At 44.9% G+C, this 13,126-nt stretch overlaps 1 protein-coding gene and 1 long non-coding RNA gene across 3 annotated transcripts in view; one reads left to right on the forward strand and one right to left on the reverse strand.

Moving 5' to 3' along the window:
• The window catches only part of PDE4B (phosphodiesterase 4B), a 250,155-nt gene that overhangs the window by 136,916 nt on the left and 100,113 nt on the right, over positions 1–13,126 (forward strand). The window lies entirely within an intron of this gene.
• LOC309372381 overlaps positions 1,303–13,126 on the reverse strand; it is a 95,158-nt gene continuing 83,334 nt past the window's right edge. The window contains exon 3 of the long non-coding RNA XR_014169483.1: positions 1,303–1,854. This is a non-coding gene — a long non-coding RNA (uncharacterized lncRNA). The remainder of the gene's footprint in view (positions 1,855–13,126) is intronic.

The following is a 13,126-nucleotide window of genomic DNA, read 5'->3' on the forward strand; positions in this document are numbered from 1 at the left end:
CGTAGTCCTCCTTCACCCTGCTGAGTTCTGCAAGGTGAAAGCTATGACCGAGGTTGAAGGTACACCATACAATGAATCTTGGGAGAATGGTTTGTTAAGGTGCTGGGAATTGTGAAGGGTAAACTACAATTTCCCGGATTTATTTGCCGGGGGAGGGGCTCTTTTAAAAGTATGGTTTTTAAGCAGCCAGAGGAGGAGGAGGAAGCAGACAGTGAGGGCCACCCCTGCACTTGATATAAGTAAAAAGGTGGGCAGGTTGGCTTGGAGGAATGAAGATTGTGGTGGGGGAGGCCTGCCCCATTTGCCCCAACCTCCACCGTTTAACAGTGTTGTTCCAATATGCCACATTAAATGCATCCCACTTGTTCAGACATGTAGCATTGGGGATTTCCCTAGAGAAATTTTGCTTCTGATTTCTATTTCATCTTGCTTTTTCTGGTTAGGTGAGAGAATAAATGACTTTCTGACACATTAATTGGCATTATGACATCTGTAACAGCAACCCAACAACTTCTTACAACTGGATTATTTCTCAGCGTTTTTAGAAATTAGTGCGGAAAAAATGGCTGTGATCAACGATCTACTTTACATTTATTTTTCCAACCAGGGACTTTCCAGATGCTTGCCGAGGATCATGGAGTTTGTAGTCCAAAACATATGGAGAGCACCAGGTTGGGGAAAGGTGCCCTACAGTACCTGCATGCCATTTCTAACTCCTCCCATCCTTTGACATGATATTCTTTATAAAACAATGCTCTTAGTTTCAGAAGTAGTTTCTTATGTGGCATTTGAGGGGCAGGGGATAGGAAGACTGCATGAGAAACCAAAGCCCAAAGCAACCTTGGGTGGCACACAGAACTACTTGAGACTAATATATTCTGTTCCAAGTACAGGCTTTTTATAAAAAAATAAAATAAAATGCAGCAATCTCTTAACACCGGTTCTTTGTGATAGGGATGTGATGAGCATTTGGGCAGGCCCTCGTGTAATTGAGCACCCCGATCAAACACTTGCAAGGAGAATTAAGGCAAGCACAGTTGTACTTGCCACACTATGCTGGCCTTGATCTGCGATACTTTTCTACATGTTCCCCATGTTCCAAGGAGCAGAAACTCACCTACAGGCAGGGAAAGACAGAGGTAGAAGCAGCGGCAGTAGATACTTCGAGGGAGCTGAGCATTTATTTTCCCCATCTAGAACAAGGACTTCAAGCCCCAGAACCCCCAGTGTGAAACAGCTATTGCACATATTATTATTAGCATAGAATCATAGAGTTGGAAGAGAGCACAAGGGCCATCGAGTCCAACCCCCTGCCAAGCAGGAAACACCATCAGAGCACTCCTGACATATGGTTGTCAAGCCTCTGCTTAAAGACCTCCAAAGAAGGAGACTCCACCACACTCCTTGGCAGCAAATTCCACTGTCGAACAGCTCTTACTGTCAGGAAGTTCTTCCTAATGTTTAGGTGGAATCTTCTTTCTTGTAGTTTGGATCCATTGCTCCGTGTCCGCTTCTCTGGAGCAGCAGAAAACAACCTTTTCCCCTCCTCTATGTGACATCCTTTTATATATTTGAACATGGCTATCATATCACCCCTTAACCTCCTCTTCTCCAGGCTAAACATGCCCAGCTCCCTTAGCCGTTCCTCGTAAGGCATCGTTTCCAGGCCTTTGACCATTTTGGTTGCCCTCCTCTGGACACGTTCCAGTTTGTCAGTGTCCTTCTTTAACTGTGGGGCCCAGAACTGGACACAGTACTCCAGGTGAGGACTGACCAGAGCACAATACAGTGGCACTATTACTTCCCTTGATCTAGATGCTATACTCCTATTGATGCAGCCCAGAATTGCATTGGCTTTTTTAGCTGCCGCGTCACACTGTTGGCTCATGTCAAGTTTGTGGTCAACCAAGACTCCTAGATCCTTTTCACATGTACTGCTCTCAAGCCAGGTGTCACCCATCTTGTATTTGTGCCTCTCATTTTTTTTGCCCAAGTGCAATACTTTACATTTCTCCCTGTTAAAATTCATCTTGTTTGTTTTGGCCCAGTTCTCTAATCTGTCAAGGTCGTTTTGAAGTGTGATCCTATCCTCTGGGGTGTTAGCCACCCCTCCCAGTTTGATGTCATCTGCAAATTTGATCAGGATGCCCTTGAGTCCATCATCCAAATCGTTGATAAAGATGTTGAATAAGACCGGGCCCAAGACAGAACCCTGTAATCCAGGACCTGTAATCACAGGCCCTGGTGGAAAAAGAAGCTTCATCTGGGACCTTCGTAGAAGCCACACACGCCACCACTGTAATTTTCTGCCATGCGGCAGGTTGGGTCTTGGCACTGAAGAAATGGAAGGTGGAAGATGTAGATGCGCAAGTCTTTGTATTCTGCATTGAAAACTCTTAAAGCCCTTAATTATGTCCCCCTCCCCCGCCAGCACACAACAACATTTGATTCGAATGCTTGCAAAAGCAGTGGGGTGATTCTGCATCCCTGATCAGCATGTTTAGACCGTGTGTAGCAGTTCTGACACTGACAACATATCACATTATAATGAAATGTAGAACAATATACTTATAGAACTAGCACTAGCCATAAACATTTGGCTCTTTGAGTTCGTTTTCTCCAGTAAATTTTATTTTTCTTTACTTCTTCTTGCACGAGGATTTGCTTAACTGGCAGCGTGTGATCCCTGTTTACCACTTTACAGGGTGCAGATCACACTTACAGACATGCTATCTGTTGAAGACATAGAAATTTGAATTGCAAATCAGAGTTTCTGCAGTATTAAGCAGTATAGTCAGTAATAATGACTGAGTTGAATGGATTTGGTCTAGCTGAGTAATTTGTTGGAAGCCACAAGCAATTTCATCCTTTTAAAAATCAATCAGCGCTATTGTGCTGCATAAATTAGCCTCCGAGGGTTTGTAAATAAATAAAAAAAGTTAAAATGAAACTCTTGAAGAGGGGGAGATATTTTTTCCAAGGCTGAATTCTCCCCTCCCCCCCAAGCATAGGCATAACATTGTGTAAACCTCCTTACCATACAGCTGGTGACAGGGAAAAGGACTGAGGCTGAGAAAAGAGTAGAGCTTGCCTAAAACCACGTGGCAATTTCATGCCAGGTGTGAGATCCAAACTGCGTACTTTCTGATTCCTTTCTCAGCTCTGCCTCTGAGCCACTATGCTAAGTCAGGTTACTTTTTGGCATACATGAACAACTCTAGAGTGTGTACACACCTAATGATAATGTGCATTCACTGCCTGATGCAGATGTGTTTTGGGGGCACTGTACACACAGCACTGTACACACAGCACCATCCCCGTCCCATCTAAAGCATGTGCTGCTTTAGATGTACTTCTCAAGTGCTTGCAGCTGCCATGCATACACAGAGAAGATTTTCGTAAGTCACCTCCTATTGGGGTGGACCTAGAAAAGCTGTGCTACTGATTCTGCCTTTCTTCTTTTGCTGTCCAACTTGAATTCAAACCAAAATGGCATATCTAAGCCAATCCTTGTGAGCCGCAGTTAAACCAGGACACTTAGGTGTTGGGAGCTATGTGTTATAGACTACAGACTGCTTTGGTTTTGGGAAATTGTGAATTTCTGCATTCTTTGGCATTCCTGCATATCTTTGGGCAGCAGACAAACTTGGTTGCCAAACTGAATTTGCGTGGTAAAGGTTTTATCACAGGAGGTGCCAGCCAGCCAGCCATGCATTGCTTCCAAAGCTGTTCTTTCCAATTCCAGTTTGGTTATGATGATCATGCCAGGAAATTGGTGCCTGCAGCATCTCAGAATGAAACAAAGAAGTGGACATGTTTTTAAAATACCTGCGAGAAGTCCCTTTTTTGTGGGGAAGGATACTAGAACTATTTTCAGTGAATTAAACGTGCCCCCGAAACTTCCTGTTCCCGTGGAACAGCTGTCAGTCTATTCTCATTAACAAGAACATACCTGGGGGAAGGGGAGACATATGTTATGTCACCCAAGGCATAACAGTTACCCGATTCAACATACAAATTCTACCACACATATTGCCTGGATATATTTCCATAAAAACTTCTCTGGCTGTCAGAGACTAGACCTAGGACTTAGTGTCCTTGGAAAGCATTCCTAATCCTCCCTCTCCAAGGACCCAGCATGCGTTGAGTGTACAGTCATACCTTGGAAGTTGAACAGAATCCGTTCCAGAAGTCCATTTGACTTCCAAAACATTTAGAAACCAAAGCGCGGCTTCTGATTGGCTGCAGGAAGCTCTTGCAGCCAATCGGAAGCCACGGAAGCCCCATCGGACATTCGGCTTCCAAAAATAGTTCGCAAACCGGAATAGTCACTGGTGGCGTTCGGGAGCCAAAACGTTCGAGAACTAAGCTTTTCAAAAACCAAGGTATGACTCTAGTAGAACAGAAAGCTCAGAGGCAGAAAGCACAGATCAGCCAGCGCAGGGATGAAGTAGAATAGGAGAGACGGAGGGGGTGGGACTTTACTCGGAGCAATGCCATTGTTTGAGAGTCAGCATCATCCCTCTCTCTCTGTGAATAGTGAATAAAATACCATGGTAAGAACTTCTTGTTTTCCCATTTCTGGCTGCCAGCCGTGAGGGAAGGGGACCGGATCCCCTGAAGCCTGACACCGGCTCACAGTGTAAAATGAAGTTCTGCACATTAGCTTCTAGGTGGGCATCTGTGCTAAGTGTTCTTCAGTAAGCTTACTCTCAGTGAAACTCTCATCACTTTCTGTGAACTAGCTGACCAGACCATTCAGTCAAGCAAGTTTCTGTTTGGTGTGCCCTCTCTCTTCAGGTCAATTATCATGATTTTGTAAACATTTTAAGCAGTGATGTTCCCATCTAGCTCTAAAACATTTCCTAGTTTTTAGGTTGTGTTTGTTTTCACAGGGTTATGCGCATTTAAGTTCCACACTTCTTTTTTTTACCTTTTCCAGAGTCAATACAATAGGCACATGCACAGAAGAGCATCAGCAATCATTACAAGCCAGGAGAGAACTTGCCAACAGAGATGAGCTGTTTTTGGAATGCTTTCAGAGATAGCTCATAAATATTGAGCTGATTTTGAATGAAGCCAAGTATGTTTACTGAACATTGTGTGCAAGAGGAAGTTAATTTAATGGGCAGAACCATTCGGTGGCCTGCCTTTCTATTAACAGGTTCTCTCGCCTAAAGGACTTGCCAGTTTTATAGTTTAGCGTTTCAATATTTGTTATTAAATTAGTTTGTAATGTTTTGTTTATAGTCCTACAGCTATCACTGACTGGGGGCAGCCAGCCTTTCAAAATTTGGGCTCCCATACCTTTCACAGTTAATTAGAAGGGACCACGAGGGTCATCTAGTCCAACCCCCTGCAATTCAGGAATCTTTTGCCCAATGTGGGGCTCAAACACACAGCCCTGAGATTAAGAGTCTTGTGCTCTAATGACTGAGCTATCAGAGGCAGTAGACTTGTCAGTGCATATTACATAGCAGGGATGGGGAACATGCGGTCCTACAGGTTTCATGGCACTTCAGCCCCCAACAGTTCCAGCCAGCATGGCCAATGGTCAATGATGACAGGAGGGTAGTTCAGCAACATCTGGGCTACAGGTTCCCCAATCCTTTTATATATAAAGAGAATTGTTTTGCTGGATGCTTAACTGTTTCATAAGGGACGCAAGTGGCGCTGTGGGTTAAACCACAGAGCCTAGGACTTGCCGATCAGAAGGTCGGCAGTTTGAATCCCCGCGATGGGGTGAGCTCCCGTTGCTCGGTCCTTGCTCCTGTCAACCTAGCAGTTCAAAAGCACCTCAGAATGCAAGTAGATAAATAGGTACCGCTCCAGCGGGAAGGTAAACGGCGTTTCCATGCGCTGCTCTGGTTCGCCAGAAGCGGCTTAGTCATGCTGGCCACATGACCCAGAAGCTGTACGCCAGCTCCCTCGGCCAATAAAGCGAGATGAGCGCCGCAACCCCAGAGTCCGTCACAACTGGACCTAATGGTCAGGGGTCCCTTTACTTTTACCTTTAACTTTAACTGTTTCATAATTTACATCTTCCTGTGAAGAAGCTAGGCTTCCAAAAATGTTCCAATTTACTCTGCTTCATCCAGATGATATTCCTGGAATAAAAGAGGCTCCATGGAGAAAATTCTGTCTTTTGCTAAAGTTGTACAAGTCTGTGTTCATCTAATTTAGAGCCCCTGCTCTCTTCCTCCCTGCCCTCTTACTTTACCTCTTACAAGTCTATGGCTTGCTTAGAGCCACTCAGCATCTAGATGCTAAAGAAGCTTTCCCAGACAATCATTAAGTGATCCTTGATGTTGACTCAGATGTGTCCCAGGTCACTTCAGGCAAGTCAAATATCCATTACACCTGTAATTCAGATTCATTTGGAAATTAATAAAGCTTTGTTTAATGTAGGGCTCATTTTTAAAAATTGGAACTATTCTTAGTTTTGTGTAGTTTAACAGAAACGCTAAGGGCTAATTTTGGTTGTGCTGTCCGGATGATTTGCCCAGTTGATTAGTTGCATCATCGAAAAATCTCAGGTGTGAGATCTTTTGTTCTCTGTGACTTACTATAATTTAGGTGATATGGATAGGGGGTGAATGGTGGCTGAATTTCATGCACGCAGAGAGTGGGGCGATATTATACATGAGTTCCTTTCAGTCCTGTGATTCTACAGTTATCCTTATTGTCAGTATTTTATTGGATTAATAAATTAGCTGCCATGTCCATAAATATGTATTATGTATCAGGAGGAAATAGCAAAAAAATATAATAATGTACCCAGTATCTAGCTGGGGTGTGTGGGAGTTTCTTTCTCATGCATCTTTTTCAGACTTCCTCTTATCTGACAGATTGCTTGAGCATAAAATATACATGCCATTTCTGGACCACAGTTATGTGTCAATACAAAGCATGTTAATATCGTCCTTTTAATGATGTGGGCTAACAGACTCTGCAATTTCTAGAGCATGAAAATGGGCCAAAACTCCATTTCACTTCTAGGAGCAAAAGTAATTGAATTTTGAAAGTGATAAATTGCATCCAGAATTCTGCTGCTGTTGCATGTGTGTGAGTGCATAGATTGTATCCAACATTGTTCATCATTCACTTCCACTATGCATCCTCAAAAAACTTCTCAAGGAAGTCAGGGGGCTACTGAACACCAAGGACTCTGTCTTATGATGCTGCACTCTGGGGGACATCACGTAAAAGTGGGAACCTTGCATGAGCGATGCACAATTCATATTTTATGACCATCATAACAAAAAAGCACGGTGAATAGCCATAGAACCTGCAGACAGCTAATACAGCCCCCGGTAAGCTGCCTGTCACCACATGCATTGAGGAGATATCAGAAAACAAAAGAAATCCTGGGATAGGGCTCCAAGCTCTTTGTCCATAGGTAGAGAGATCTCTATAGCTCTCCAAATATGTCCTCTGCCCATGAACAGAAACATCTCAGCTGAAGTAAGCAGGAACTGAAGACTAAAGGTCACAACAAAACGTGGATTTAAGTCCACTAGCATCCTCTTCATTGAAACAGCTGCACCTATAAGTCAACAGCCATTTGAGGAGTGGATCAAATGAGCACATTGTGGGGAAGGGATGAGAAGAGTATATGGGCTGGAGGACAAGAGAAGGAAACAAGCACACCAGATAGATGGTCCTACTGAGAGGCTGCATGCACAGGGACTATCCATTCCAACTGAAACCAGCAGAAGTCACCATTAACATGCTCTGTTTCTATCTTTCCAAGCAGGCATCCATGCAAAGTTCCAGGATGCACTTTAGCCCATCTTCCTGGAGCCAAGTAGACAGCTTAGGTTTGCTGTAGAAACACTGGACTGAGAATCAAAGAGCGTCAGAAGATCCCGTGTGATGCTGAACAACAACTTAGTCTTTTTTATAACTTTTGATAAAAGCTTTCGCTGATGCTGTTGGTGCTATCCACAGTGCTTGGAAATTCAAGAACCACCCATTCATCCACGCTGCTGTATTTACAGAGTTCTCTTTTGATCCGTTCACAACTCATTGGTATAAGCTGATCACAATGCTCTGTAGCTTAAGCTCCTAGTCCTGTAGCATTGACATAGGCAAACCCACTGAGGCAGGTCAAGTAGGCCTCAATAGCCATGTTGGTGGAAAGCTATACAGTGTGCAAGAAAATGGGGTATATGAAAAGGGAATGGGTACACAGAAGATATAGGAAATACAAAGCGCAGCCACAACTTTCTACGAGTCCTCTTATATGAGCACTAATTATACCATCAGTACTGTCACATGGGTAAAGTGGTTAATTTTAAATGTCAGTCAGGGCAATGAAATAAAGCTTTCTACTTCTTCCTAGGGTGGGAAATCCCTGTAAAGGGCACGTGATGTTTCTGGCCAGCATTTTATTTTTCTTTAATCCATTGAAACTTGTTTTAGTGTTTCATATGCAGCAGTGTTTCCTTTTTAAAACAAGGTTTAAACTTTCTCGCTGAAAACCACAATTAATAAAATGGCGTAAGTGCTTATTTTTCTTTTCTTTATGCCCATCACTTGAATGCACAGGCATTATTGTCCAACACTGGTTTCAAAAGTCAGGCCAATAATGATATTCTTCCAGCAGCAATGTGTGACTCATTGTTAAATGCTGCTGGCAGCTAGCGGCTAGCTGTTCAGCTGATAGCTGAGGTTGTTTCAGTGGCATTCATGCTGTTAGCCTGCTGCTAGGCTGCCTACGTTTCTTTTGTACGGTGTGATAACACATCTTTTAGAATTACCTTTGAATCTGATGAAAGCCTCCTTGTAATCAGGGGCTCCCTGCAAAAATTGTGCTTCTATGTAATGCCTCCCCCCCCTACTATTTTTAAAAACAATTAAGAACATGGAAATCCTGTGCCCATTTGTATGGGGCTTCCCCTGAAAACAGCCTTTAAAAAAATACTATATATATATATATATAGTATATATATATATTCAGTAATTAGCAAAGCTGTCAGTGGTGTATGACTCCTTTCACACCTTTTATGTGTGCTTTTTCCCACCTAGTTTGTTAACGTGCACTGACACACTCCACTTATCCACATGTGCCCCTAGCCTGGCGCTTACTGTTTAGCACTTTAAAAGGACCTGGATATTCCCTGCATGAACCTGGCAACTAGCTGTGGACATCAGGACATGCCCTGTTATATGCCACTCACATGTGGTTTGGAGAACAAGGACAGAAGATTCAGCCACCTTTTCAATGCGGGTGGCACTGTGGTCTAAACCACTGAGCCTCTTGGCCTTGCCAGTCAGAAGGCCAGCGATTTGAATCCCCACAATGGAGTGAGCTCCTGTTGCTCTGTGCCATCTCCTGCCAACCTAGCAGTTTGAAAGCACACCAGTGCAAGTAGATAAATAGGTACCGCTGTGGTGGGAAGGTAAATGGCATCTCCAAGCACTCTGGCTTACATCACAGTGTTCTGTTGTGCCAGAAGTGGTTTAGTCAGGCTGGCCACATAACCTGGAAAGCTGTCTGGACAAACGCCGGCTCCCTCGACCTGAATGGGTGTACTGAGACATCAAGTCAAAACATGCACTTTATGGCACTATCTGCTGTTTTTGATGTATTTTCCTGCTGGTTTTGTGCTGATGTGGGATTGTTTGTTAATTTACCTTTTGAAACTGTATTTTTATTTTATTTGTACTGTTTTATGCCATGAGGCATCCTGTTTGGATGGAAGATACAAGATACAAATGTTATCTATAAATAATTAAAAATAACACCCTAAAGTATTGACTAACTTGGCCCGCAGGACTCAATTTAATTATACTCTTCTAGTAATTCCAGAACATAATTTACATTCTCAGAAGCCCTGGGAACCAGCACATCCCCACCCCATCTTAAATTGCAACAGCTTCCCAATGTGAGACATGGGATTGTTGTCCACATAACTGCATTTTTTTTAGGCTTGCAACTATAACAAAAAGTGAACCATGGCAGGAAAACTGCTTGCTACATGGAGGCAGCTACCATGGAAAGCTGTTAAAAGTAGACCCTTCATGCTTGGCTATCACTGATTGGGCTGTTGATTTGAAAGTTAACAAGTTGATAGACAAAATTCCTTGTGCCTCTATTTGCACATGTGCGCCGCGCACACATGCTCAAAGGCTACAGACTTTAAATCTTGTAAAATGTTCACTTGGTATCTTTAGCTGTAAGTGCTGATGCTATAAGTAGCACTCTATTTCTTTTTACTTTCAATGGCTAAGGATGAGAAGTAATAATAATAATAATAATAATAATAATAATAATAATAATAATAATAAAATAGCTGGGCTCAGGGCAGCTAACAACAATCAATATATTTTCTAAACACTTTTCACCCTGTGCTGCTTTACCAGTGTATTATGCCACTGACGAAATTCAATTTTCTGTGTTAGGACTGCTTCCAGCTCACTCAGAAATGCTAAGCAGTGTTGAGCTAGTCAAATGAGAGGTACTGCAGCTGCAGGAGTAATGTGAAGTTCAAGAACTTGATGACGAGTAAGTGAAGTTTAAAAACATATCCACAAATGTTGGATTTCACTGTGGACTTCACTTTGAAGCTGATGGCTGGACAGTGAATAAACTTCCTGCTTATCCTTCTCATTTTTGGATTTCATTATCGTTGGGGGAGGATTATATAAATGAAAACAGGAAACTGCAGTCAAGATATTTTTTGCCAAGAATAGATGTTTCTCTCTGATATAAGCAGGGAACTATGGAAGGCCACGGAAGATGTTCTGAATGCACCCTTGAATTTTGAATAGCAAATTATTTGCATTCATACTGTCAGGGAACTGACATCTAAAGCGCCGCAGGTGCAAAGGCTCCCTGAGGTTGAGAGAGCAGTAGCAGCGGAAGAGGGAACCAGTAGAGGGCGAGCAAGAACTCCAAGGGAAAGTGAGTCGGAGGGATGGCTCAGAGACGCTTCAAGCGAAACCAGTGGGGAGGTCTCAGGACCTCCTATAGGGACACCCACACCTCGACGGAAACTGTCACGCCGAGAGGCCAGACGACGTGTTTCCGTTAAGGAGCTTTTATGTTGGAAACGTTTCCGAAAGCAGCCACTTTCGGATTCTACTAGTGATTGACGCAGCCATGCTGGAGGGGCTCCGTCACAGGCAGAGGTTTGAAAACCTGATCAAACTCTGAGGGACTTGCATTTTACGCACAAGCAGCTCATCGTCCCATCACAGCAATCCGAAAGTCACCGAAAGCCAGCTTGTGCAGAGAGAAGCATCATGAGCAACCCAGCCGGAACCGGGGGTGCAGGAGCAGCTGGAGGGGGTCCAAGCCTGGAAGAAAGGTACAGAGCGTTGGAGATCCAGTTGGCGCTGCAAACGGCGAGGCTTGAGGAGAGGAGGGCTCAGGATGCAGAAAAGGGAAAGGAGAAAACCACCCCGCTCGCCAGAAAGGTACCAGGATTGGTGCAGAAATTCGGGGGGGATCCCAGGAACTATCATGCCTTTAGAACAGAGATGCAATACGCTCTAAACTTGCAGTTTGATGACTTCCCCGACGAGGAATCGCGAGTGGCGTATGTGATTGGCCATCTCGAATCCGGGGCGAAAGATTGGGTTAGACCCCTGATGGCAGCGAATAATGAGATCTTAAAGGACACGAGGAAGTTTTTTCGTGCCATGGACCTGATGTTTTCCAGCGATATTGAGCAGGGGGTGGTGCGAAGGCAGTTAATGGCTTGCCAGCAAGGAAGCAGATCTGTCCGTGAGTACTGGACTGAATTTACTATGCTGATTCATAAATTGGGGTGGGACCTATCGGCGGAGCCCATCCAAATGCTTTTCGAAGAGGGGCTTTCTTCAACCGTCAAAGATGAGCTTTCCCGGGGGCCCAGGGCGGAGTCTATGGACCAATTAACCAAATCTGCGCTGGCCATAGGAGCGCGCCAGGAGGCGAGGGCTTTGGAAAGGCGGGAAGGGAAAGGAGACCGTTGGAGGGAGTTCCGCATTCCAGACATTCCAGAGCCATCTTTCCCGCCGGCAGAGCCGATGGAAGTTGGAACAGCGCGGGCGCGCGCAGTTTCAAATCCCAGTGAAGGGCGGAAGAAGGAGGGAAAGAGCGCCAAGAGATGTTATCTCTGCCAACAGCCAGGGCACTTTGCCAGAGTCTGCCCACAAAGAAAGGAATGGCAAGGGATGGCAGGAGCTGTTGGGGGAAAGGAAGAGGAAAGCAAGGAGCAAGTAAAAGCCAACGCCTGGCTGCCACCGTCGGGGCACAGCAGCCAGGCCAAAGAGCAATGAAAGTGCCCATGCCAGAACCTCCCAGACCTGCTTTAGTGATAGAGGTGTTACTAGAACTGCCAAACGGACACCCACTAAAGGTCAAGGCGCTTTTGGATTCAGGCAGCTCCTGTAATTTCATGAGTAAGGAGTTTGCAGCTGAGCACCAGATACAGACCATCCCTTTAAGTAACCCCTTGCAGGTGACTACGATTGACGGCAGAGAGCTGTTGGGGGGAGAAGTTAGCCAACAGACTGTCCCGATGATAATGAGAGTGGCAAGGCACACCGAACAGATAGCGTTTAATGTGGCCATCCTGGGAGGAGCGCCCATCATTTTGGGGATGAGCTGGCTGGCGCTACCCGATCCGCTAGTGGGCTGGCATCAGAGGGTGGTCTCCTTTGGGTCAGCGCATTGCCTAGAACACTGCAAGGAGGGGAAGGTCTCGGGAGGAGACAGAGTCACCCTAGCGGGGATGGAAGTGATGGGCAAAGGGAAGGTGCCCCCGCAATACGCAGATCTGAGCAACGTATTCAGCGAAAGGGAAGCAGACAAACTGCCACCGCATAGACCCTTTGACTGTCAAATCAACCTACTCCCAGAGGCCCAACTCCCAGTAGGCAAGCTGTACGCCATGTCAGACAGGGAGATGCAGGAGCTGAGGGAGTTCATTGACAAAAATTTGAAGCGAGGTTTCATCAGAGAGTCCCGAGCGGTGGGGGGCAGCCCAGTGTTTTTTGTGGACAAAAAGAACACAGACAAACCGAGACTGGTGTGTGACTTCAGGGCCCTCAATGCAGTGTCGGAGCCCCTGGCTTTCCCTATGCCCCGAATTGACGACATTTTGACCAGAGTAAGGAAGGGAAAGATTTTTAC

This window comes from Podarcis melisellensis (genome assembly GCF_964234715.1).
Source record: "Podarcis melisellensis genome assembly, chromosome: 6".
Taxonomy (NCBI): Eukaryota; Metazoa; Chordata; class Lepidosauria; order Squamata; family Lacertidae; genus Podarcis; species Podarcis melisellensis.